Here is a 25,390-nt window from a genome sequence, read left to right as displayed (position 1 = left end):
ATGTCTCAGTTTTCCATGGCTGCTATAACAGATATCAAAGACTGGTTAGCTTAAACAACAGGAATCTATCATCTCCCAGTTATGGAGGCTAGACATCCAAAATCAAGAGGTTGATAGGATCATGCTTTCCCTGAAGTCTGTAACATGTTGGTAGTGGCTTGCCAGCAGGCAATCTCTAACTCAGTCTCCACCTCTGTCACCTGTCTATCTGTCTCCTTCTGTCTCCTAGTGCTGTGTCCAAATTTCCTCTGTTTATAAGACTCTAGTCATATCAGATTAGGGCTCACCCAGATTCAGCTTGGCTTTGTCTTAACAGGAACTTCAAAAATGCTATATAATAATGAGTTCTGTGTGGTACATGAGTCACTCCCCCACAATAGGCTTCAATAAACTACAGATTTTTATGTTTAAAATTTTAAAGCTCTGATCAAGATATCGTGGACCTTAAATGGGGACATTCACATGTATGTGCCATGGTCCATACTCTGCAGGGATTTATAATTTAGTTGAAGTGAAAAGAAGTGGACACCGAGATGATACAAGGTAGTTTGTGAGTCATGTGAATGGCATAAATCTGACTGTAGTTCTGGAGACTAAGGATATTTTTGGCTCCTTAGGAGGGTATTGGGCAGATGTGCATATGTCTAATTTTCTTGAGAAAGGATTCATGAATTCTATTAGATTCTTCCCAAATTGTAAAACCACAATTGTGTTATCATTGTTCAGGAAGCTGTTGGGATTATCAGGGATGGTCTCTTGGAAGAAGTAAGATAAATCAGGAAATTAAATGATGTGAAAGATGTATGTGAGTAGAAATACATATAGGGAAAAGAGAGAGCATTCTGAGAGAAGGGAACAGTATGAATGGATGATTGAAGGTGAGAAAGTGTAAATTTGTTCAGGGAATAACGAGTAGGAAGGCAAGTTTAACTGGAGCTGAAATAAGTTGGGCCAAATTTCAGAGGCTTTGGTTCAGTCAAGACATTATTAGTGGAGGGAAGTCTTCAAATGTTTTTCAAAGTAGAAATTGACTATGTTATGGGAAGTGGATGAAATTGTTGTCAGGATTTTTTTTTTTTTTTTTTTTTTTTTTTTTTTAAAAAAGCACTTGTATAAGACAACTGGGAAGAAAAAAAGAAATAAGAAAGAGAACATGATAAAAATTGAAAGGTCTTTTCAACTACATGTGCATATTCAGGAGCTATAAATATATTCATTCACTACAACAAAAATTTATTGAGTACTGTTCTAGTTTGCGAAAGCTGCCAATATATAATGTACCAGAAATGGTATACCAGCATTCTGGTTTGCTAATGCTGCCCATTATGCAAAATACAGAATACAGAAATAGATTGGCTTTTATAAATGGGGTTTATTTGATTACAAAGTTACAGTCTTAAGGCCACAAAGTGTCGAAGGTAAGGCATTGACAATAGGGTACCTTCACTGCAGAAAGGCCATTGGCATCTGGAAAACCTGTATTAGCTGGGAAGGCACGTGGCTGGTGTCTGCTGCTCCCAGGTTGCATTTCAAAATGAAGCTTCCAATGGCCATCTTCTAAATGTCTCTGTAAGCTGCAGCTCCTCTTCAAAGTGTCACTCTGATTTACTCTCCAAAACGTCACTCACAGCTGCTCCAGCATCTGGGCTGTGTGGCTCTTTTAAAAGTACTCTAGTGATCCAAGTAAGACCCACCTTGAATGGGTGGGGCAACACCTCCATGGAAAGGTCTCGCCCATAGTTGATTGAGTCACATCTCCATGGAAACACTCAATCAAAGAATTCCAATCTAATCAACACTAATACATCTGCCTTCACAAGATTGCAACAAAGATAATGGCGTTTTGGGGGCCATAATGCATCCAAACCAGCACAACCAGGAATGGACTGGCTTTTACAATTGGGGATTATTAGTTCACAAATTTATAGTTCTAAAGCCATGAAAATGTCCCAATTAAGGCATCAATAGGATGCTACCTTCTCTGAAGAAAGGCCGATGGCATCTGGGATTCCTTTGTCATATGGGAAGGCACCTGGCCAGAGTCTGTTGGGCCTTTCCCAAGGTTAGCTTCTGGTTTCCGTTGCTTTCTCCAAAATGTTTCTGGGCTTCTGTCTTAGCTTCTCTCTCTCTCAGCTCCTGTATGTCCCTGGTTGTTTCTCCCAGGGCATTTCTCTCTAAGTGTCTTGGGGGTCCTCTCTTAGCTTCTCCAGGGCAAACTCTGGATTTCATCTCAGCTTTTTTCTTGGTTCTGGTTTCAATGGCTGTCTCCAAAATATCTCTGAGAGTTTTCTGTCAAAGTGTCTCAGTCTCTGTTGGCTCTGAGCTCCTTCTCTCAGCTCTGAGCTCTCTTAAGGACTCCAGTAAACTAATTAAGACCTATCCTGAGTGGGCAGGGTTACATCTCCATGGAAATAATCTAATAAAAGTTTCCACCCACAATTGGATGGGTCACATCTCCATGGAAACAACCTAAGAAGATCCCACCCACAATAAGTCTGCACCCATAAGATTGGATTAAAAGAACATGGTTTTTCTGGGGTACATAATAGAGTCAAACAAGCACAAGAGCCTATACTGTAAGCCAGGCACTGTTCTAGGAACTTGGGATACATTGGTTAACAAAGCAATGTCAGCGCTCTTGTGGTGTTGGTGTTTATGTTCTAGGAGATAATACAGCAATCCTTAGTGAGAGGGACAATTACGGTGTACAAAATACTAGTTGTGTAAGGGAAACTGTTGGAAGGTAGTGGAGCTATTTCTAAATTTTTGTGTCAAAACATTAAGCAAGACATTTGCTCATTAAAGTTCAAAGAGACAATATTATTTGTCATGAATATTCCATTTGAACTAAAGAGTAAAATAAGATAATACTAAACATTTGTTTCAGAATAATTTACTGTTTAGCTATTTGGATGTTCTACAATGGCCTTACAGAAAATGAAAGAGAAAAATTAATTGAAACAATCTTTCTGTTATAGAAAGCTAGACTGACTGCAGCATTGAATTGATTGGGTATTAATCATCATATCAAACAAATGTTATTCAATATAGTGGTGGTTTCCAACCATGTTTATCACAGAGAGCTGTAACTCTGAGAAATCCCCTTTTCTCTAGAGTATTCTCCAAGAGGTAGACTTGTTATAGTTTAACTATGCACTGAGACAAGATTGAATGTGAGGTGCTACAATTCACATGGGACACTAGCCCTATAATTATATTAGAAACTTTCTCTGGTGTAAATTTATGTGCAATTCAAAAATTTAATTTGGAAATATTTAATAGACACTATCCATATTCAAGGTACTATAAAAGGCAATGGAAATTACACTGTTCTAACTCAGCTCAGCCCCAAGACTGAAGAACATGCCAGGCATGGAATTAGACATGGATTTAATAGGACTTACGGACAGGGGATGGTTCCATGGCAGCAACCAGCTGGGAAAGATGGAAGTTAGGACTCCACAAAAGAGCAGGGGATTTCAGGGGGTGGTTTATAAGGATTAGGACAAAGACATTCCAAAGGGTGTGAGAACAGTGTTTCAGCGGGTCTTATGACACAGAGGGTGTGGAAATTTGTTATCAACAGTGATCAGGGGAGAGGAGTTTTAATGTTTTGTTTACTATACCATTTGTACATTCTTTTCCCACCTGGGGAGGTCTAATGACCTTTAACATCCGTTCTGGTCAAGTAGGCGGCTACGTGAAATAATTCACTTTCACCATGGAGGGGAAGGGGCTCGGGCCCTGGGTCCCCACATAAACAAATAAAAGAATAAACAGCATCCGTCTCCAAGAAATTCACCATCCAGATGGAGAAACAAGCATGTTAAAAATAAAACAAAACAAACTGTAATACAACATATTAATGGAGCTTAGAAAAAGAATGCCCCATTCTGCTTGGAGTTTTCTGCCCAGAGAAGTAAATCTCAATATAACGCCCAAAGGTAGACCAGGTAGAAAAGGGCATATCAGACAAATACATGAAAGTAGCATAAAGTGGAGAATGTCAGAAGGAATGATGCTTGAGACTGTGGGAAGGGTCAACTCATAAAAAGCCTTGCACAACAGCTCATTGTTATTGGACCTTCTGAAGTAAAGTCCTTCTAGCCCTGTAATTCTAGAAGAAATAAGGTCATTTTATAACCCCTAAACCCAATATGTCAAGCAATAAAGCACTTCCATGAAGTGCTATAAAATCAGATGGTGCAGTCTAATGTGCAACAAATAATCATATTTGTGGGATGACTCTAGATTCTGTGCGGTGTCAGAGGTTAGAGACAGAGGTTAAAAGAGCCTCCAAAAGGCAGTCTTCATCTAGTCAGAGAGCAGAAGAAAGTCACAAAATGAATAACATAAATTTATAAACTTACCCAACAAATATTCATTATTAGCCCATATCATATTACTGTGGGAAGGAGAGTCTTGTTCTTGAGGAGTCTATCAAGTTCCACAAACTTTGCAGTCTTTGTGTCTGAAGAACTACAACAATGGAATCTGCTGAATAATGTTGTGGCTACTTCCCACCCCACCCCAGTCCAGGTATCTTCAATGAATTATGTTGCTGATCTCCCAAAGATTAGCAAGGTTATTGGACAATTGCATTTCTTAATGTGCTTGTAAGTACTTCTTTTGTGAATTGAATGTTAGCCTATTTCTAAGCTGTGCCTCAGGGTTGTCTACCGGGAACTCTTTAAACTGGTGCTACAAATTTAGGATTGTGAAAAATAAAACAAATCCTTCATTATTTTCAATATATAATCAAAGTAGGAGAGAAGAGAAATTGACAAGCAAAGAAAAGGAATGAGTTATCATTGGCAACCATGATAGACAGCATAGGTTTATCTTAATGGCTTTCTACTTCTTGTAGCTGAAAGCATACTGCTTGATACAGCAACCATCCAGCTCTTGGTGTGTTCCCAGAAGTTGGCTTTAGGCCTTTTGTTCAGGCTGGTGGGTACATTTTATGCTCTCAGGAACATTCTCTGATTTTGTTCACATTCTGCCCAGGGGCCTTGTGCTTCAGGAGAATTTATTTGGCTTCTTCCCCAATTCCAGGGGTGAATCTTGATTAATCCATACCAATGACAGTAATTCTGTACCCCTGCCAAGTGATTCATTCCGGCATGGGCTTGTGGCAGAATTTTGGTAAGTGAGGGAAAATCAGTTGGATAGCTTCTGGGGTAGTTGTTTGTTTGTTTTTAAATTCAGTTTTACTGAGATATATTCACATACCATGCAATCATCCATGGTGTACAATCAACTGTTCATAGTACCATCTTATAGTAGTGCATTCATCACCCCAATCTATTTTTTAAACATTTTCCTTGTACCAGAAAAAGTAAAAATAAGAATAAAAAATAAAGGTAAAAAAAAAGAACACCCAAATCATACCCCCCTCCCACCCTAATTTTCATTTGTTTTTTGTCCCCATTTTTCTACTCACCCATCCATGCACTGGATAAAGGGAGTGTAATCCACAAGGCTTTCACAATCACTCTGTCACCTCTGGGGTAGTTTTAGTCATTCTTACTGAGGGATATCAAGAAGGGAAGATGCCCTCTCCATTCTAGCCTTTGGAAAATATGTCTGAGAATGTAATGTTTGAAGCTGCCACCACCATCTTGCTACTCTGAAGGAACAAGCCTGAGGACATAAGCCTACGTTCTGCTAAGGGTGGCAGATGGAGAGAACCTGCATTCTTCGTGGTAGGCACTGATGAACTAACCAACTAACTATTCCTGCTCTGCCATAGCTCCGAACTCCTTATGACATAATAACTGTCTTTACTGGAGCCATTTTTGTCTTAATGGCTTTTCTACTTCTTGTAGCCGAAAGCATCCTGCCTGATACAGCAACCATCCTGCTCTTGGTGTGTTCCCAGAAGTTGGCTTTAGGCCTTTTGTTCAGGCTGGTGGGTACATTTTATGCTCTCAAGAAGCTAAAGCAGATGGGTTGGAGTTCAGTTTTCATGTTAGACATATTTCTAAATTATAATTTTCATGTCTGTAGTAAAAGCAAATCTTTTCTTTTTAAATGCAATTTTATTGAGATATAGTCACACATCATATAATCCATCCAAAGTATACAATCAGTGGCTCAGAGCATCATCATATAGTTGTGCGTTCATCACCACAATCAATTTTAGAACATTTTCATTACTCTAAAAAATATAAAAAAGAACATCCAAAACATCCCATACCCCTTATCCCCCATTATTTATTTGTTTATTTGTTTGTTGGCTTGCTTATTTATTTATTTTTGTATTTATTTTATTACTCATCTGCCCATACACTGGATAAAGGGAGTGCAGCCACAGGATTTTCACAATCACATCATCATATGATAAAAGCTATATAGTTATATAATCATCATAAAAAATCAAGTCTATATAGCAATTTGTTATATTATTGTGTGTATTTTTTGGGTATGGTTGAAATCATTTGTTCATTTGTAATTTAAATTAAATTTTAAATGTTTCAAATAAATAATTAAAAAATCAAGTCTACTGGTTTACAGTTCAGCAGTTTCAGGTATTTCTTTCTAGCTATTCTAATACACTGGGAACTAAAAAGGAATATTTTTATAATGCATAAGAATAACCTCCAGAATGACCTCTCTACTCTTTTTGAAATCTCTTAGCCACTGAAACCTAATTTTGTTTCATTTCTCTTCCCCCTTTTGGTCAAGAAGGCATCATCAATCCCATGTTTCTGGGGCCAGGCTCATGCCTGGGAGTCATGTAGGGACTTTATTTGCTGAGTTGGCTAAGAGAAAGAGGCCACATCTGAGCAACAAAAGAGGCCCTCTGGTGGTGATGCCTAGGTATAATTATAAGTAGGTTTAGTTTCTCCTTTGCAGGTATAAGTTTCACAAGGGCAAACCCCAAGATTGAGGGCTTGACCCATCAAATTGGGAGTTCCCAATACTTGTGAGAACATCAGGAGTTCCCCAGGTGGGGAAGTCCAATATTTCCACATTCTGCCCCAGTCCCTCAAGGGGACCCCACAAATACCTTTTCATTCTCTGCCCAAAATACTCTGGGATACATCGGGGCACCACATTAACTTGCACAGAACAACAAGACTTCATTCCCTACTCTAGATCCCATGTAATCTTGTTGTTTAAATAAACTGACCATATAGAAACCCAAATCTTAAGTATCATTGTGGTAAATCTGGAGTTGGTAAATTAATTAAGAAGTAAAGAAAACATTGCAAGGGTTTTTAAGAATTCACAGGCAGGTTTTAATCTAAGGCTCTATTAGTTGAAAATCAAGACAATTTTCTTATTTTTTGTGACTACTGAAAGTAAAACCAGAAAGACTCCAAAGCAATAGATCAAGAACTAGTGATGCATCGAGCTGACAGCATTTTTCATATATAAAAATAAATGCAGAGGTGGGGCAAGATGGCAGACTGGTGAGCTGTATGTTTTAGTTACTCCTCCAGGAAAGTAGGTAGAAAGCCAGGAACTGCATGGACTGGACACCACAGAGCAATCTGACTTTGGGCATACTTCATACAACACTCATGAAGACGTGGAACTGCTGAGATCAGCAAAATCTGTAAGTTTTTGTGGCCTGGGGACCCGCACCCCTCCCTGCCAGGCTCAGTCCCGTGGGAGGAGGGGCTGTCAGCTCCGGGAAGGAGAAGGGAGAACTGCAGTGGCAGCCCTTATCGGAAACTCATTCTACTGATCCAAACTCCAACCATAGATAGACTATGACCAGACACCAGAGAATCTGTGAGCAGCCAGCCCAGCAGAGAGGAGACAGGCATAGAAAAAAACAACACGAAAAACTCCAAAATAAAAGCGGAGGATTTTTGGAGTTCTGGTGAACATAGAAAGGGGAAGGGCAGAGCTCAGGCCCTGAGGCTCATATGCAAATCCCGAAGAAAAGCTGATCTCTCTGCCCTGTGGACCTTTCCTTAATGGCCCTAATTGCTTTGTCTCATAGCATTTCAATAACCCATTAGATCTCTGAGGAGGGCCCTTTTTTTTTTAAATCCTTTTTTCTTTTTCTAAAACAATTACTCTAAGAAGCCCAATACAGAAAGCTTCAAAGACTTGCAATTTGGGCAGGTCAAGACAAGAGCAGAACTAAGATAGCTCTGAGACAAAAAGCAATAATCCAGTGGTTGAGAAAATTGACTAAACACCAGAACTTCCCAAGAAAAGGGGGGTGTCTGCTCACAGCCATCATCCTGGTGGACAGGAAACACTCCTGCCCGTCGCCAGCCCCATAGCCCAGACACGCCCCAGACAACCCAGTGGGACGGAAGCGCTTCAAATAACAGGCACATACCACAAAACTGGGTGGGGACATTAGCCTTCCCTGCAACCTCAGCTGATTGTCCCAGAGTTGGGAAGGTGGAGCAGTGTGAATTAACAAAGCCCCATTCAGCCATCATTTCAGCAGACTGGGAGCCTCCCTACACAGCCCAGCAGCCCAGAACTGCCCTGGGGGGACGGCACTCACCTGTGACATAGCACAGTCATCCCTCAACAGAGGACCCGGGGTGCACAGCCTGGAAGAGGGGCTCACTTGTAAGTCTCAGGAGCCATACGCCAATACCAAGGACTTGTGGGTCAGTGGCAGACACAAACTGTGGCAGGACTGAACTGAAGGATTAGACTATTGCAGCAGCTTTAAAACTCTAGGATCACCAAGGAGATTTGACTGTTAGAGCCACCCCCCCTCCCTGACTGCCCAGAAACACACCCCATATACAGGGCAGGCAACACCAACTACACACGCAAGCTTGGGACACCAATTGGACCCCACAAGACTCACTCCCCCACTCACCAAAAAGGCTAAGCAGGGGAGAACTGGCTTGTGGAGAACAGGTGGCTCGTGGATGCCACCTGCTGGTTAGTTAGAGAAAGTGTACTCCACGAAGCTGTAGATCTGATAAATTAGAGATACGGACTTCAATTGGTCTACAAATCCTAAAAGAACCCTATCAAGCTCAGCAAATGCCAAGAGGCCAAAAACAACAGAAAATTATAAAGCATATGAAAAAACCAGACGATATGGATAACCCAAGCCCAAGCACCCAAATCAAAAGATCAGAAGAGACACAGCACCTAGAGCAGCTACTCAAAGAACTAAAGATGAACAATGAGACCATAGTACGGGAGACAAAGGAGATCAAGAAGACCCTAGAAGAGCATAAAGAAGACATTGCAAGACTAAATAAAAAAATGGATGATCTTATGGAAATTAAAGAAACTGTTGACCAAATTAAAAAGATTCTGGACACTCATAGTACAAGACTAGAGGAAGTTGAACAATGAATCAGTGACCTGGAAGATGACAGAATGGAAAATGAAAGCATAAAAGAAAGAATGGGGAAAAAAATTGAAAAAATCGAAATGGACCTCAGGGATATGATAGATAATATGAAACGTCCGAATATAAGACTCATTGGTGTTCCAGAAGGGGAAGAAAAGGGTAAAGGTCTAGGAAGAGTATTCAAAAAATTGTTGGGGAAAACTTCCCAAATCTTCTAAACAACATAAATACACAAATCATAAATGCTCAGCGAACTCCAAATAGAATAAATCCAAATAAACCCACTCCGAGACATATTCTGATCACACTGTCAAACACAGAAGAGAAGGAGCAAATTCTGAAAGCAGCAAGAGAAAAGCAATTCACCACATACAAAGGAAACAGCATAAGACTAAGTAGTGACTACTCAGCAGCCACCATGGAGGCAAGAAGGCAGTGGCACGATATATTTAAAATTCTGAGTGAGAAAAATTTCCAGCCAAGAATACTTTATCCAGCAAAGCTCTCCTTCAAATTTGAGGGAGAGCTTAAATTTTTTCACAGACAAACAAATGCTGAGAGAATTTGCTAACAAGAGACCTGCCCTACTGGAGATACTAAAGGGAGCCCTACAGACAGAGAAACAAAGAAAGGACAGAGAGACTTGGAGAAAGGTTCAGTACTAAAGAGATTTGGTATGGGTACAATAAAGGATATTAATAGAGAGAGGGGAAAAATATGACAAACATAAACCAAAGGATAAAATGGGTGATTCAAGAAATGCCTTCACAGTTATAACGTTGAATGTAAATGGATTAAACTCCCCAATTAAAAGATATAGATTTGCAGAATGGATCAAAAAAAATGAACCATCAATATGTTGCATACAAGAGACTCATCCTAGACACAGGGACACAAAGAAACTGAAAGTGAAAGGATGGAAAAAAATATTCATGCAAGCTACAGCCAAAAGAAAGCAGGTGTAGCAATATTAATCTCAGATAAAATAGACTTCAAATGCAGGGATGTTTTGAGAGACAAAGAAGGCCACTACATACTAATAAAAGGGGCAATTCAACAAGAAGAAATAACAATCATAAATTTCTATGCACCCAATCAAGGTGCCACAAAATACATGAGAGAAACACTGGCAAACAAAAGGAAGCAACTGATGTTTCCACAATAATTGTGGGAGACTTCAACACATCACTCTCTCCTATAGATAGATCAACCAGACAGAAGACCAATTAGGAAATTGAAAACCTAAACAATCTGATAAATGAATTAGATTTAACAGACATATACAGGACATTACATCCCAAATCATCAGGATACACATACTTTTCTAGTGCTCATGGAACTTTCTCCAGAATAGATCATATGCTGGGACATAAAGCAAGCCTCAATAAATTTAAAAAGATTGAAATTATTCAAAGCACATTCTCTGACCACAATGGAATACAATTAGAAGTCAATAACCATCAGAGACTTAGAAAATTCACAAATACCTGGAGGTTAAACAACACACTCCTAAACAATCAGTGGGTTAAAGAAGAAATAGCAAGAGAAATAGCTAAATATATAGAGACGAATGAAAATGAGAACACAACATACCAAAACCTATGGGATGCAGCAAAAGCAGTGCTGAGGGGGAAATTTATAGCAGTAAATGCATATATTAAAAAGGAAGAAAGAGCCAAAATCAAAGAACTAATGGATCAACTGAAGAAGCTAGAAAATGAACAGCAAACCAATACTAAACCAAGTAGTAGAAAAGAAATAACAAGGATTAAAGCAGAAATAAATGACATAGAGAACAAAAAAATAATAGAGAGGATAAATATCACCAAAAGTTGGTTCTTTGAGAAGATCAACAAGATTGACAAGCCCCTAGCTAGACTGACAAAATCAAAAAGAGAGAAGACCCATAAACAAAATAATGAATGAAAAAGGTAACATAACTGCAGATCCTGAAGATATTAAAAAAATGATAAGAGGATACTATGAACAACTGTATGGCAACCAACTGGATAATGTACAGGAAATGGACAATTTCCTGGAAGCATATGAATAACCTAGACTGACCAGAGAAGAAATAGAAGACCTCAACCAACCCATCACAAGCAAAGAGATCCAATCAGTCATCAAAAATCTTCCCACAAATAAATGCCCAGGGCCAGATGGCTTCACAGGGGAATTCTACCAAACTTTCCAGAAAGAACTGACACCAATCCTACTCAACCTCTTTCAAAATATTGAAGAAAATGGAACACTACCTAACTCATTTTACGAAGCTAACATCAATCTAATACCAAAACCAGGCAAAGATGCTACAAAAAAAGGAAAACTACCGGCCAATCTCCCTAATGAATATAGATGCAAAAATCCTCAACAGAACACTTGCAAATCGAATCCAAAGACACATTAAAAAAATCATACACCATGACCAAGTGGGGTTCATTCCAGGCATGCAAGGATGGTTCAACATAAGAAAAACAATCATGTATTACAACACATTAAAAACTCGAAAGGGAAAAATCAATTGATCATCTCAATAGATGCTGAAAAGCATTTGACAAATCCAACATCCCTTTTTGATAAAAACACTTCAAAAGGTAGGAATTGAAGGAAACTTCCTCAACATGGTAAAGAGCATATATGAAAAACCCACAGGCAGCATAGTACTCAATGGTGAGAGACTGAAAGCCTTCCCTCTAAGATCAGGAACAAGACAAGGATGCCCGCTGTCACCACTGTTATTCAACATTGTGCTGGAAGTGCTAGGCCAGGGCAATCCGGCAAGACAAAGAAATAAAAGGCATCCAAATTGGAAAAGAAGAAGTAAAACTGTCATTGTTTGCAGATGATATGATCTTATATCTAGAAAACCCTGAGAAATCAACGATACAGCTACTAGAGCTAATAAACAAATTTAGCAAAGTAGCGGGGATACAAGATTAATGCACATAAGTCAGTAATGTTTCTATAATGCTAGAAATGAACAAACTGAAGAGGACACTCAAGAAAAAGATACCATTTTTTCAATAGCAACTAAAAAAATCAAGTACCTAGGAATTAACTTAACCAAAGATGTAAAAGACCTATACAAAGAAAACTACATAACTCTACTAAAAGAAATAGAAGGGGACCTTAAAAGATGGAAAAATATCCCATGTTCATGGATAGGAAGACTAAATGTCATTTAAGATGTCAATTCTACCCAAACTCATCTACAGATTCAATGCAATCCCAATCAAAATTTCCAACAACCTACTTGCAGACTTGGAAAAGCTAGTTATCAAATTTATTTGGAAAGGGAAGATGCCTCGAATAGTTAAAGACACTCTGAAAAAGAAAAACGAAGTGGGAGGACTTACACTCCCTGACTTTGAAGCTTATTAGAAAGCCACAGTTGCCAAAACAGTATAGTACTGGCACAAAGATAGACATATAGATCAATGGAATCGAATTGAGAATTCAGAGATAGACCCTCAGATCTATGGCCGACTGATCTTTGATAAGGCCCCCAAAGTCACTGAACTGAGTCATAACGGTCTTTTCAACAAATGGGGCTGGGAGAGTTGGATATCCATATCCAAAAGAATGAAAGAGGACCCCTACCTCACCCCCTACACAAAAATTGACTCAAAATGGACGAAAGATCTCAATATAAAAGAAAGTACCATAAAACTCCTAGAAGATAATGTAGGAAACATCTTCAAGACCTTGTATTAGGTGGCCACTTCCTAGACTTTACACCCAAAGCACAAGCAACAAAAGAGAAAATAGATAAATGGGAACTCCTCAAGCTTAGAAGTTTCTTGCACCTCAAAGGAATTTCTCAAAAAGGTAAAGAGGCAGCCAACTCAATAGGAAAAAATTTTTGGAAACCATGTATCTGACAAAAGACTGATATCTTGCAAATATAAAGAAATCCTACAACTCAATGACAATAGTACAGACAGCCCAATTATAAAATGGGCAAAAGATATGAAAAGACAGTTCTCTGAAGAGGAACTACAAATGGCCAAGAAACACATGAAAAAAATGTTCAGCTTCACTAGGTATTAGAGAGATGCAAATTAAGACCACAATGAGATACCATCTAACACCTATTAGAATGGCTGCCATTAAACAACAGGAAACTACAAATGCTGGAGGAGATGTGGAGAAATTGGAACTCTTATTCATTGTTGGTGGGACTGTATAATGGTTCAGCCACTCTGGAAGTCAGTCTCGTAGTTCCTTAGAAAACTAGAAATAAAGTTACCATTCGATCCAGCGATTGCACTTCTCGGTATATACCCGGAAGATCGGAAAGCAGTGACACGAACAGATATCTGCATGCCAATGTTCATAGCAGCATTATTCACAATTGCCAAGAGATGGAAACAACCCAAATGTCCTTCAACAGATGAGTGGATAAATAAAATGTGGTATATACACACAATGGAATACTATGCGGCAGTAAGAAGGAACGATCTCGTGAAACATATGACAACATGGATGAACCTTGAAGACATAATGCTGAGCGAAATAAGCCAGGCACAAAAAGAGAAATATTATATGCTACCACTAATGTGAACTTTAAAAAATGTAAAACAAATGGTTTATAATGTAGAATGTAGGGGAACTAGCAATAGAGAGCAATTAAAGAAGGGGGAACAATAATCCAAGAAGAACAGATAAGCTATTTAACGTTCTGGGGATGCCCAGGAATGACTATGGTCTGTTAATTTCTGATGGATATAGTAGGAACAAGTTCACAGAAATGTTGCTATATTATGTAACTTTCTTGGGGTAAAGTAGGAACATGTTGGAAGTTAAGCAGTTATCTAGGTTAGCTGTCTTTTTCTTACTCCGTTGTTATGGTCTCTTTGAAATGTTCTTTTATTGTATGTTTTTTTTCTTTTTAACTTTTTTTCATACAGTTGATTTGAAAAAGAAGGGAAAGTTAAAAAAAAAAAAAAAGAAAAACAAGGAAAAAAAGATGTAGTGCCCCCTTGAGGAGCCTGTGGAGAATGCAGGGGTATTGGCCTACCCCACCTCGATGGTTGCTAACAATGACCACAGACATAGGGGACTGGTGGTTTGATGGGTTGAGCCCTCTACCATAGGTTTTACCCTTGGGAAGAAGGTTGCTGCAAAGGAGAGGCTAGGCCTCCCTATGGTTGTGCCTAAGAGCCTCCTCCCAAATGCCTCTTTGTTGCCTCAGATGTGGCCCTCTCTCTCTGGCTAAGCCAACTTGAAAGGTGAAATCCACTGCCCTCCCCCCTACGTTGGGATCAGACACCCAGGGGAGGTGAATCTCCCTGGCAACATGGAATATGACTCCCGGGGAGGAATGTAGACCTGGCATCGTGGGATGGAGAACATCTTCTTGACCAAAAGGGGGATGTGAAAGGAAATGAAATAAGCTTCAGTGGCAGAGAGATTCCAAAAGGAGCCGAGAGTTCACTCTGGTGGGCACTCTTACGCACAATTTAGACAACCCTTTTTAGGTTCTAATGAATTGGGGGTAGCTGGTGGTGGATACCTGAAACTATCAAACTACAACCCAGAACCCATGAATCTCGAAGACAATTGTATAAAAATGTAGCTTATGAGGGGTGACAATGGGATTGGGAAAGCCATAAGGACCACACCCCACTTTGTCTAGTTTATGGATGGATAAGTAGAAAAATAGGGGAAGGAAACAAACAGACAAAGGTACCCAGTGTTCTTTTTTACTTCAATTGGTCTTTTTCACTCTAATTATTGTTCTTGTTATTTTTGTGTGTGTGCTAAGGAAGGTGTCAGGGATTGATTTAGGTGATGAATGTACAACTATGTAATGGTACTGTGAACAATCGAAAGTGCGATTTGTTTTGTATGACTGCGTGGTATGTGAATATATCTCAATAAAATGATAAAAAAAAAAAAGAATGCTGACACAATTTAAAAAATAAATAAATAAATAAATAAATGCGGTTTGTCTGGAAATTAATGGAGTGGATAGCCCCCAAATGTCCCTTAAAATAGATAAATAAGAGCAACAAATTAAAACCTTGATAAATAAAGTCTGGTAGTAAGGAAATTCAGAGATTTGAATCGTGGGACCTGTAAATTGTCTCTTTTATATCACTATTGATACTATTTGTGTAAGGGTCTGAATGACATTTAAGAACCTCTTGATTGTATGAAATTGAATTTCAGTGAAACTAGGCTGTTATTTTGTATCGTATCTGACTTGGCATTTTTTTCTTTAGGAAGGTATCATTTTATTAGTGTATATGAAAGTAGAGTGGATAATTTTATCCTTTTTAGGTAGTGATTTTTTTCACAGACTTCACTGTATGGCATATATTACTGACATTTAAAATGTCTCTGAATTACTACTGTTTTCCCTTCTTAAATTGGGAGAACTTTATTCCTGATTGAAAAGCAAGAACTGAAAATGTCACTTCTCTCTTTGTGGTGTGGAGGAAATCTCTTGGAAATATTCAGTCTTCTAGTTTCACAAAGTGCAACTTGTATGGAATATTAGGTCAAAAATTTTTCCACTGGCATTTCTCACTTTCAGGTATAAGGACTTGATGCCGATGTAAAAACAAGTGAAGCAGCACGTGGAAAAAAATTCCCACCTCTTTCAGGGAACTCAATACCCAACTGAGAGGAATTACTGGCAATAGCCATGTTGGCAAGCAATGTCAGAGTTCAAATGGCCAGTCTGCTCACTTTTTACATTACTTGCCCTGCAATCCTGGTTTGAGAAGGTTCTCCATTTCAGTAAGTGGTCTTACAGGATCTACAGGTGATGATAATGGCTCCTAACATAAGTGTCATGGCTTTGACCAAGAGAAAATTATTCAGTCATTCAGGAAAATGTCTAGATATAGGATTTGATGTCCTAAAAATCATCAAGGGCTTAATGTGTGGGTGGATTGTCTCTAATAAGTGGTCATCGCACTTTAAAAATTGTTTTGGTGGCTCACAGGGCTGCATGGAAGAAACCTGATTTTTCAGACATTTATTGGGTACCACTATGAGACCTGGGGCAGTAGTAAGTTATTGAAGCTACAGACAACAAGAGTATACAGTTTCATAGAAGGAAATGGATGTATACATGCAAAGATATCTAAGTGCAACACAGAACTGCCAGGTAATATGGCTGAGGTACAAGCAGATGAAAGAACAAAGATTAGGCATCATCTGATGAAAAGAAAATCATCCATCCATTCATGCAGCAAGTACCTATTGAACACCTCTTATGTGGTGCCAATGCTTAGTGCAAGAGATATGACTGTAAAACAAAACAGATTTTTGGAGCTTATTTGTGGACGTTAAGACATTAATTAAAAAGTCTGTCTAATATTTAATTACAAACTAGGTTAAATATTGTGATTGAAATGTATAGCTGGGATGGGAGGGAATATCTAGGGCACAGAGTTTAACTTTTTGTTTTTTAATGAGCTGAGAACCAGGAGATGTATTTTACACTTAGAATTGGCTGTGTGTTCCTTTTGTGCTTTGTTTTCTTCATCTTCATAATCAGGAAAACTTATATGTGTCTTATTTCACAGAGCAAATTCACATACATGAAGGAGCCTTGAAAAATGAAAAGCATCATACAGATGTAAATCTTACCATGTTATAAGAATATAGTTAACAGTTACTCAGGCAAGGAGTAAATCTGGGGCGGTGCTGTCCTCCTCAAGCCTACAGAGATCACCAAGACCATTCCCCTGGTGCTAGGCTCTGACATTTTGAGCAACAGTTTGGATGAAATTGACCAGTCCCTGGACCATGGCAGCCTTCGGCAGCTGGTGCTCAAGAACTACACAGCCAGGGGGTATCAGACTTAGGATTCTCATGCAGAAAGTTTACCCAAAAAGGGTGACAATCTGGGTCCAAGAATTTAGCAGCCTGAAGGGGACAGGCCACATTTGTACCACAACCAGAGAGAATAAATGTCTTGTTCAGTAAAAAAAAAAAAAGGTTGGCAGAACCTTTGCAGAACAAGATTATCTGTTATGCAAAATTGATTATGATAACACCAATAAATGGATTTTTGGTTGCAAGTATGCCACATTAAGCATCATACAGGCAGTAGTTGTTGACTTTGGAGTACAGAATCAGCAGAATGCTGGATGGAAAAATCAGGTTCCAATGGTTTCAGGAGAAAATTGGAATGGAGGAAGAGACACAAGGTGGGACCAGAAGTGGAAATGCCTCCTTTTTATTTGCTCATCTGTTTTCCCAGGGAGAAACCTTCCCCTTCAGTCACTTTCTCAGCTCTCCTTAGGCCCTTTTGGTCACAAAGTCATAACTCTCCAGGTGGTAATTATGACTTGTCTGTAAGCTAAATAGGGGCTTTGTAGGTTAAGGTAAACCTTCACAAGGTTGCTCCTTTTTCCACTTTTAAACAGAGTACTCTATATTGTTTTCATTTCCTTTGATGTTTTTCTGAATATTTCCCTAATATATGTTTAAAATATTATTCTTCTATAAGTAAACCTTTAAAGTTCAAATTCTGTAGCACTTGTGATTCCTTCAACTTAACCCCCTGACACACTGAAACCCAATTTGATACTTCATATTTTTAGTTTTTTCTAGAGAGGCATCAGAGTTTCATAATAGCAAAAGCACAGCAAACCACAACAAATCAATAGAAGAGGTGCCCATGACTTTCTGTCATTCTCAAAGCACTCAAAATTGTCAACTATTTCAGGAAGAACAACAACAACAAAAACCTGAAAATCTACAGCTCCCTGTTATCCTCCTTTATGCCAGATAGGCAACCTCTCTGACTTCCAGGTTTTTAAGGAAGAGATCACAAAGAATTGATAACCCCTTCATGCCAACTATGATGTTTATTTCATGCCTACACATCACTCTCATCAGGTCAAATTGTGAACATCTTAATTGATTCTCTAACATATTTATGTTAGCAGCAGTTCATCTCTTGCAAAGTAACACAAACAGATTCTTTGGATAGAAGGGTGATTTGGCATTTACATCTGTCAGTTCATTAATCACAAAGGAAGATTTGGCTGAATTAATTTGTTTCCTAGTGATCCCCTTTCTCCTTCCCTGCTCTATTTATATCCCTTACAAATGGGACACAATCTTGCAATTGTGCTCAAATCTTGGGCAAATTAAGATACCTTCCAAGATGGAGAAGGACTTTCATCAAAGGGAGAAGGACTTTCATCCAAAGTTTAAAAGTACATAATTGCAACATCAGTTCAGTAGTTTCCAAAATGTAAACCATTATTGGGCCTAAGAAGTCTTTTTGTACTGCTATTTAGAAAGACAATTCAAACTTTTAACACTTCCGCAGACATTTAATGAAAGTTTACTCTTTGCCAGCCTTTCTAAGGCGTAGGCTCCAGCTGGGGTCAGGGGGTGAGGACATGAAAATGAGCACAAGCACAGAAAGACACAAAAAGAAAACACTCTTAGGCCTTTAATTCCTTATCACCTGCCTGTATTTTTATTCAAAGAATAATAATTTTTTTTTAATTCTTTTTTTTGGTGGGGAAGGGTATGTCACCAAATAAGGCAGGTAATTTTCCCTTTTGTACTTGAAAATTTACTTTGTTGTTTATATTGTCGTTGTACTCCATGTTTGTTTCCCACAGGTTTCCCACCTGGGATAACCCTGTCTCTTTTCTGTTTTCATGGCGATTTTTCTTTGTAGGGAAAATCGGAAGAAAGTAGAGTGGACAAGCCAGTATTGCTTTGTGCTCTTTGTGATATCTCATAATTTTTTTCTGTCTCTTTTTTCCATTACTTTAAAAAAATCCTTTGTCCAAGCTACCCCACCCCTTCTGAAAACCCTTTTTTTCCTTTTTCTTTTTTTTCTTTTTTCCTTTTAGAGTTAGTTAACATTGTACATTTCTCAGTTTTTCTAAAGCTATTTTTAAGAGGAATCCCATTATGTTTGTATAAAGTATCTCTTCATTCCTCCTCTCATCCCATCTTCTATATGACTTTAATGTGATATAGTTGTCTGAACAACTAGAATAAATATGACCATTATTTCTGCACAGATTACACAGCATGAACAAGACTATCCTTGCACTTTCGATTGAAAACCACTTATATGTATTGCAGTTCATGTTTATGTGCTCAAAAACTGTTCTCAGAGCCTTATCTCAGCAGTATTGCTTATTCTCTCTAACTGGTCTTTATTTTGCAGGAATCCTCCATGTGACTTTTTTCAGGATATGGAGACATCGGAGCATTAATTATGCACCTGTCAGCTAGAATAAAGTGAGGCAGTAAGTGTTGACATTTGGATTTCTAGAGGAGGCATTTTGTGCTATCAAAAGATAATGGTACCAATTGAGATAATATACTTTTTGATCCATTTTCACAAATAAAGAGTTAGAAGAAGGCTCAAAAGTGAAGGTATTTGTGAAAGTGATGAGATGATAAAACTCAGTACCTATGTAAAAGGTGAGACTGCCAATTTTTTTTTTTTTTTTTTTAAATGAAAGCTGAATTTAGCTCTATTAGAAATTTTACACTGGGAATGGGAGAAATGAAAAGAAGGGGGAAAATAACTTTAATCAAATTTTACTCTTCTTATTTGAAAATACTGTATAATATATATTTACTAATCTTGATAAAATGACACTGATATACATTTTTACTTCATTTTTCTATCTATACCACCATTATCATTGTTGTCCTTATCAACATTATCATCATTATCCCTGAACTCCATACAAAGTAGTGCGTTATATATTTATATTGTAAACAGAGATTAGACAAGAACTCTGATCATAGATATGCTATAATCTAGTAGTAGAGACAGAATTTGTACATAACAAAGAGAGAATGTTTAGTGGTTTCTAATCTGGGCAATTATTAGATTTGAACAGCTCCTGGAATTAGCCCTTATTATTTGTGCTTTTCTTCTTCATGTTATATACAAGGCCTCTGATCATCAAAATTTGATTAACACTGGATTTTAATCTATTTGGTTCATATAAACAAAACCTGTCACTCCAAATGTGATTTGTCCTCTTTATAAGACTCATCTGGTTTGAAATATATTTGGTTCACTAGAGAATACAGTGATTCCTTAGATAACTGATACCTGTTTGCATTAATCAGTGTAATTAACACTACTGAAACAAGTAACCGCACAAATCTCATTGGTTTAACATGAGGTGTGACATGGATTTGGGTAGGGGGCTTTTCTGGGCATCTCACCTCTAAGCGATGACTCAGACATGTAGCCTGCTTCACTTGCTATCTTGGAGTCCTGCACTTCCTACCTCGGATATAGGGAAGAGAAAGAGTAAACAATCAAGGGCGACCTTTCAGGAATATATCACTTCTGCAGATGCTCCTTTAGCTCGAATTTAGTCACATGGCTTCAATTTTATAGCAAGGAAGCCTGGGAAATGTAGTTATACTGTGTGCCCAGGGAATGCAGATGGATTTGGTAAGTCCATTGTATTGTCTCTGTCACATTGTGGCATTTGGAAATTAGGAGAGAGGACTGAATGGTAAGTATAAACTCGGAAGACAGCAACAGTAATATAGGGTTGATTAGTTGGTGTTGGAGAGTGAAAGAGATCACTCAAAGAAAGGATGTAGTAAATGGTTATAAAAGGGATTTAGAGAGTGTTTTTAAAAAATGTGGGTCAATGATGGAACCCTGGTATGGCATAGACTTTTAATTGCCTCAATGTCCATTTTTCCTTCATTTATTTGGTAACAAAACTCTGATAACTGCCCAGCCGAAAGAATCTTAACAGCAGTTGGGTATTACCATGTGATTAATTTCTTTCCAATAATATGTATATGGAAATGTTATGTGAAATATCTGAAAAGTCTCCTTATAAAAGAGGAAGTGTGCTCTTGATCTTCCCTTTCCTCCTTTTTAAACCATCATTTGACCTTTAGAATGGGAAGCATGCACGAGAATGGTGGAATAGAAGATAGAAATCTGGGTCCCTGGAAGCTCTGAAGGCCTTTCTCCAGAATCCTCTTATGAGAGGGAAAATTACACTACTATTTTGTTCAAGTCACTATTATTGTTTGTGTTGGTCTCATGCAGCTGATCCAAATCCTCAATGCCACACCAGGAAATGCATTATTTAACACAAAATAATTCCATGGCACACTGAGACCAGATTTGATACTTCTGATTTTCACTTCTTTCTAGGTAGACATCACAGTTTCATAATAGCAAAAACACAACAAATCAATAGAAGAAGTAATCCAGACTTTTTGTCATTCTCAGCCTATTTTAGGAAGAAAAAGAAGAAAAAAATTGTGAACTCCCTGTTATCTTCCTTTCCTTGGAGAAATAACCTCCTGACTTTCTACTTTTTTAAGGAACTGATACCTTTGGAAAATCCGCATGCAAGAAAACATAGAATAAAAGGATCTAATTATTAGTCTTTATTGCTAAATGACATGTATAGTGAATAAGGAAGGTCAAATCAAAACGGTATGTGGTTATGTCCTTACCCAAATTACTCCCCAAATACCTAGGTCCCTACCTGAGATTCTATAAAAGATTCACTCACTAAGTTTTCTCTTTCAGAAACTTAAATCCACCAGAGTATTCCTATGCCAGACAAGTCCTAAAACCCAGAGGCAACAGCCTCTTTAAGAACAACAACCAGATGCAGCCCCCTCCCCATACTGTCGACACCCCCTTTCAGTATGAACAAGTTAGGGTGCTCACTGCCTAGACACCCCTGAAGATGGAGAAAGAGATTAAATGAGAGGAAGGGATAGCAACAAGCAATATAAGATTTACCAAAGCGATCTGCAGCGATGGCCAACATCAAGGCTCAGGACCTTCGCGGAAAGAAGGAGGAGCTGCTGAAACAGTTGGACGACTTGAAGGTGGAGCTGTCCCACCGCGCGTCGCCAAAGTGACAGGGGCGCAGTGTCCAAGCTCTCCAAGATCCGAGTTGTCCGCAAATGCATTGCCCGTGTTCTTACCGTCAGTAACCAGACTCAGAAAGAGAACCTCAGGAAGTTCTACAAGGGCAAGAAGTACAAGCCCCTAGATCTGCGGCCCAAGAAAACATGTGCTTAACAAGCACGAGGAGAACCTGAAGACCAAAAAACAGCAGCAGAAGGAGCTGCTGTACACACTCAGAAAGTATGCAGTCAAGGCCTGAGAATGATGGTGTCAATAAAACACAAAATGGCTGAAACAAAACAAAACAAAACAAAACATGATTTCCAAAGCTTTATGAATACTGAAACTTTATATGATTATATGTGGTTTTTTTTTTTGTTTGTTTGTTTTATTGTGTTTTTTTGGATGCTGGGGTGCTGGAAGGGCTAGAAGGAGGTAAATGACATAGTGGATCTGTAGCCTATAGCATCCTTTGGGATTTGCTCTATAGCTGCTCGTTGAATTGTGCCTTGGTCTTCACCTTTCTGTATATACCTTGTATTGCATAATAGGGAAGGGAGTGAGACTGTGGAACTGTAATCCATAACAATTTTTGAAATTACCTATATAACTGCTTGTTGAGCTGTACATAGAAAGTTAACACCTTTCTGTATTATGTTATATTTTACAACGGAAATAGCTGAAGTTGTAAATCTGTGACCCATGATAGTCTCTGAAATTTATTCTCTAACTACTTGCTAAATAGTACTTTGAAAGTTATCACTGTTATGTATATACGTTAAAGTTCACAATAAAAAATACATGAAAAAAAGAATATGTGGTAATGAAAAATTAATTGATTTTAGAAATCCAGTTCTTTCTATAGGCTATAATATATAGTATCTTGGAAAATTTAGAGGGCAATAGAGTCAATGGATCTTAAGTAATGTGGACTTAAAAAGGATAAATCATGTTGAAAATTTTTCTCATAAAATGAAAAACTTTGAGAATAAAGACAGTAGATGCAATATGTAGTTCTTAGAATTTAACAAACCATTAAAAATATCTGAAGAAATATGTGAAAAAATTTGAATGGACAGTGACATTCTGGCTGAGAAATGAGAGACATCGAATGAATTGAAAACTTATAAGTGATAAATACATGTTAAGATTACTGGCATTCCACTGAATTTTGGCAGCACTATCTAGAAACAAATCAGTATTATGATTTTTTTTTCTTTTCCTTCCTTCCTTCCTTCCTCCCTCCCTCCTTCCTTCCTTTGTTCCTCCATCTTCCTTCCTTCCTTCCTCCTTTCCTTCCTCCCTTTATTTCTATTTTTGTCAGTCTTCTGAAGGATAATATCATGTGGTATCCTAATCAATTAATAAAGACATGTATATTGGGTGATAAACTGATGTTGTGAATGTTGGTTAACTGATGAATTGAACCTAAGCTAGTTATTTTGTTTAATTTCAATGTCTTTCTCTGCTTTTCATGAAGTTGCATTTCATGGCATGGGGTTATAAGTTTCTTTACAGACTCTTGTTTTATACTGTTTTCTTTATTCTTTAAATATTTAGAGGGGGGGTACAGCCACCACATTCTTCTGGAATTTCTTTTTCGCCTGATTTTCTAAAATGACCTCTTTCTTTCCCCCTTTCATTCCACTCTTGTTTCTCTTGTGCCTTGGTTTTCTCTGGCTCCATTGCTCCCACTAAGATGTTGGAATTTTAAATGTTCAATTGTATAAAAGGATGAAGAAGTACTGGGATCGTGAGTGGTCTTCAGAGTTAGATCTGGCTTAAAATGATCACTTATATTTACTGAGTAATCTTAGACAATTTACCTAATACCTTTGAGTATGATTGTTTTATTGATAAAAATTGGTGTTCACACCCATGTATGTATCTTGTAGGCATGCTGTAAGATTAAATGAGATGGTGCGTATAAAAAATGCTTTAGTGGGTGCAGCTTGTAGAGTACTAGGCTAGATAAAGTTTTTCTTTCTTTCTGTCCTGGTTTCTTTCTATCTCTCTCCATCTTTTCCTGCCTTACTCCAAAATAATGTTTGTCCTTTAATAGAGGCTATTATAGTCTCCTAACCCAATGCTTAATTTTACATTATCTTTTAAGTTACACTTTCCCAGACTTTCACTGTCACCAGAGACTCAGATGACCTCTGCAAGAAAATGAAGAAGCAAACAAAATATTCCTTACTGTGTGTTTTTACACTAGCATATTCAGTGTGAACTTAAGGGAAACGTCAGCATTAGCTGCTGTCTGTATTATCTCAGGAGTATTTTCTCATTCCACTCTTGATTTCACTCACCCACACATTCTGATTAATGTCATAGTGGCAGCAAGCATGGAGATGCATAAAAATGTAGAAGTATTAGTAAGATTCAGGGCAGCCTTTCAAGTGCTGGAATTCAGATCTTGGTGATGGCTTCTAGTCAAGAGCTATCCCACTAGTGAAAAAATAGCAGCATTGGACATGTCTGCTCCTACAAATTTCCTCTCTGCTAATATAGAAACTCATAGCTCCTCGCCATCAAGTCCCTTCCTCTCCCCCAACCTCCTTCACACTCAGTGGGCCACTTTTCTTCAAAATGTGAAGCACTGACCCAATCCCTCTCTCACCAACCACTCCCTTGGTTTTCTTCCTTTCCTACATGCTTTATCCTTTGTAAAATTCTGAACAGCAGCTACATGGATGCTGCTTTAAAACTGAGGAGTTAGTTTGTGTGCAAATATTGCAATTTGCCATGTTCTATAGAAATAAATGCTGCTGAGCAGAAGGCAAGTTATGATGGTAGAAATTGGGAGTTTAGTGAGAAGTTTATACTTAAGTGACCACTTTGGAAAAGATACACAGAAATGGTTGATGCTCCCAAGGAAACAGAGGCCCAGTTGAGTTGACTGTGCTGCTGCAGACTTTATTTTGAGTATCAGTATTGGGTAAATGTGGTGCAAAGACAAAGGCATATCCATACACTATATGGTAGTAAAAGGACATGCAATTTGTTTTCCTGAATCTGAGAACATACTCTGTAATTCATCTGAAACAGCAAATTCACAAACTCAAAATTGACAGGAATCTGCAAAACTTTTCCAGTGACTTACTTCTGAATACATTACAAAATATGATGGAACATAGTAAATTTTTTGTCATTTTATTTACCAAGGGAAGTGCTAGGTTTGTAAATCCTAGAATATCATCAAACTTCATTTTGAACTTTATTTACTTTTTTTGAGC

At 38.1% G+C, this 25,390-nt stretch overlaps 2 pseudogenes; both read left to right on the top strand.

The window, feature by feature from the left end:
* Positions 1-17,118, top strand: part of LOC119540486 — a 116,866-nt pseudogene extending 99,748 nt beyond the window's left edge.
* Positions 17,119-22,060: 4,942 nt separating this feature from the next.
* LOC119540395 lies at positions 22,061-22,413 on the top strand (annotated as a pseudogene).
* Positions 22,414-25,390: the final 2,977 nt, after the last annotated feature.

Source organism: Choloepus didactylus, chromosome 7 (genome assembly GCF_015220235.1).
Source record: "Choloepus didactylus isolate mChoDid1 chromosome 7, mChoDid1.pri, whole genome shotgun sequence".
NCBI lineage: Eukaryota > Metazoa > Chordata > Mammalia > Pilosa > Megalonychidae > Choloepus > Choloepus didactylus.
The sequence above is the reverse complement of the archived record's forward strand: the minus strand, read 5'-3'. Positions and strand labels throughout refer to the sequence as shown.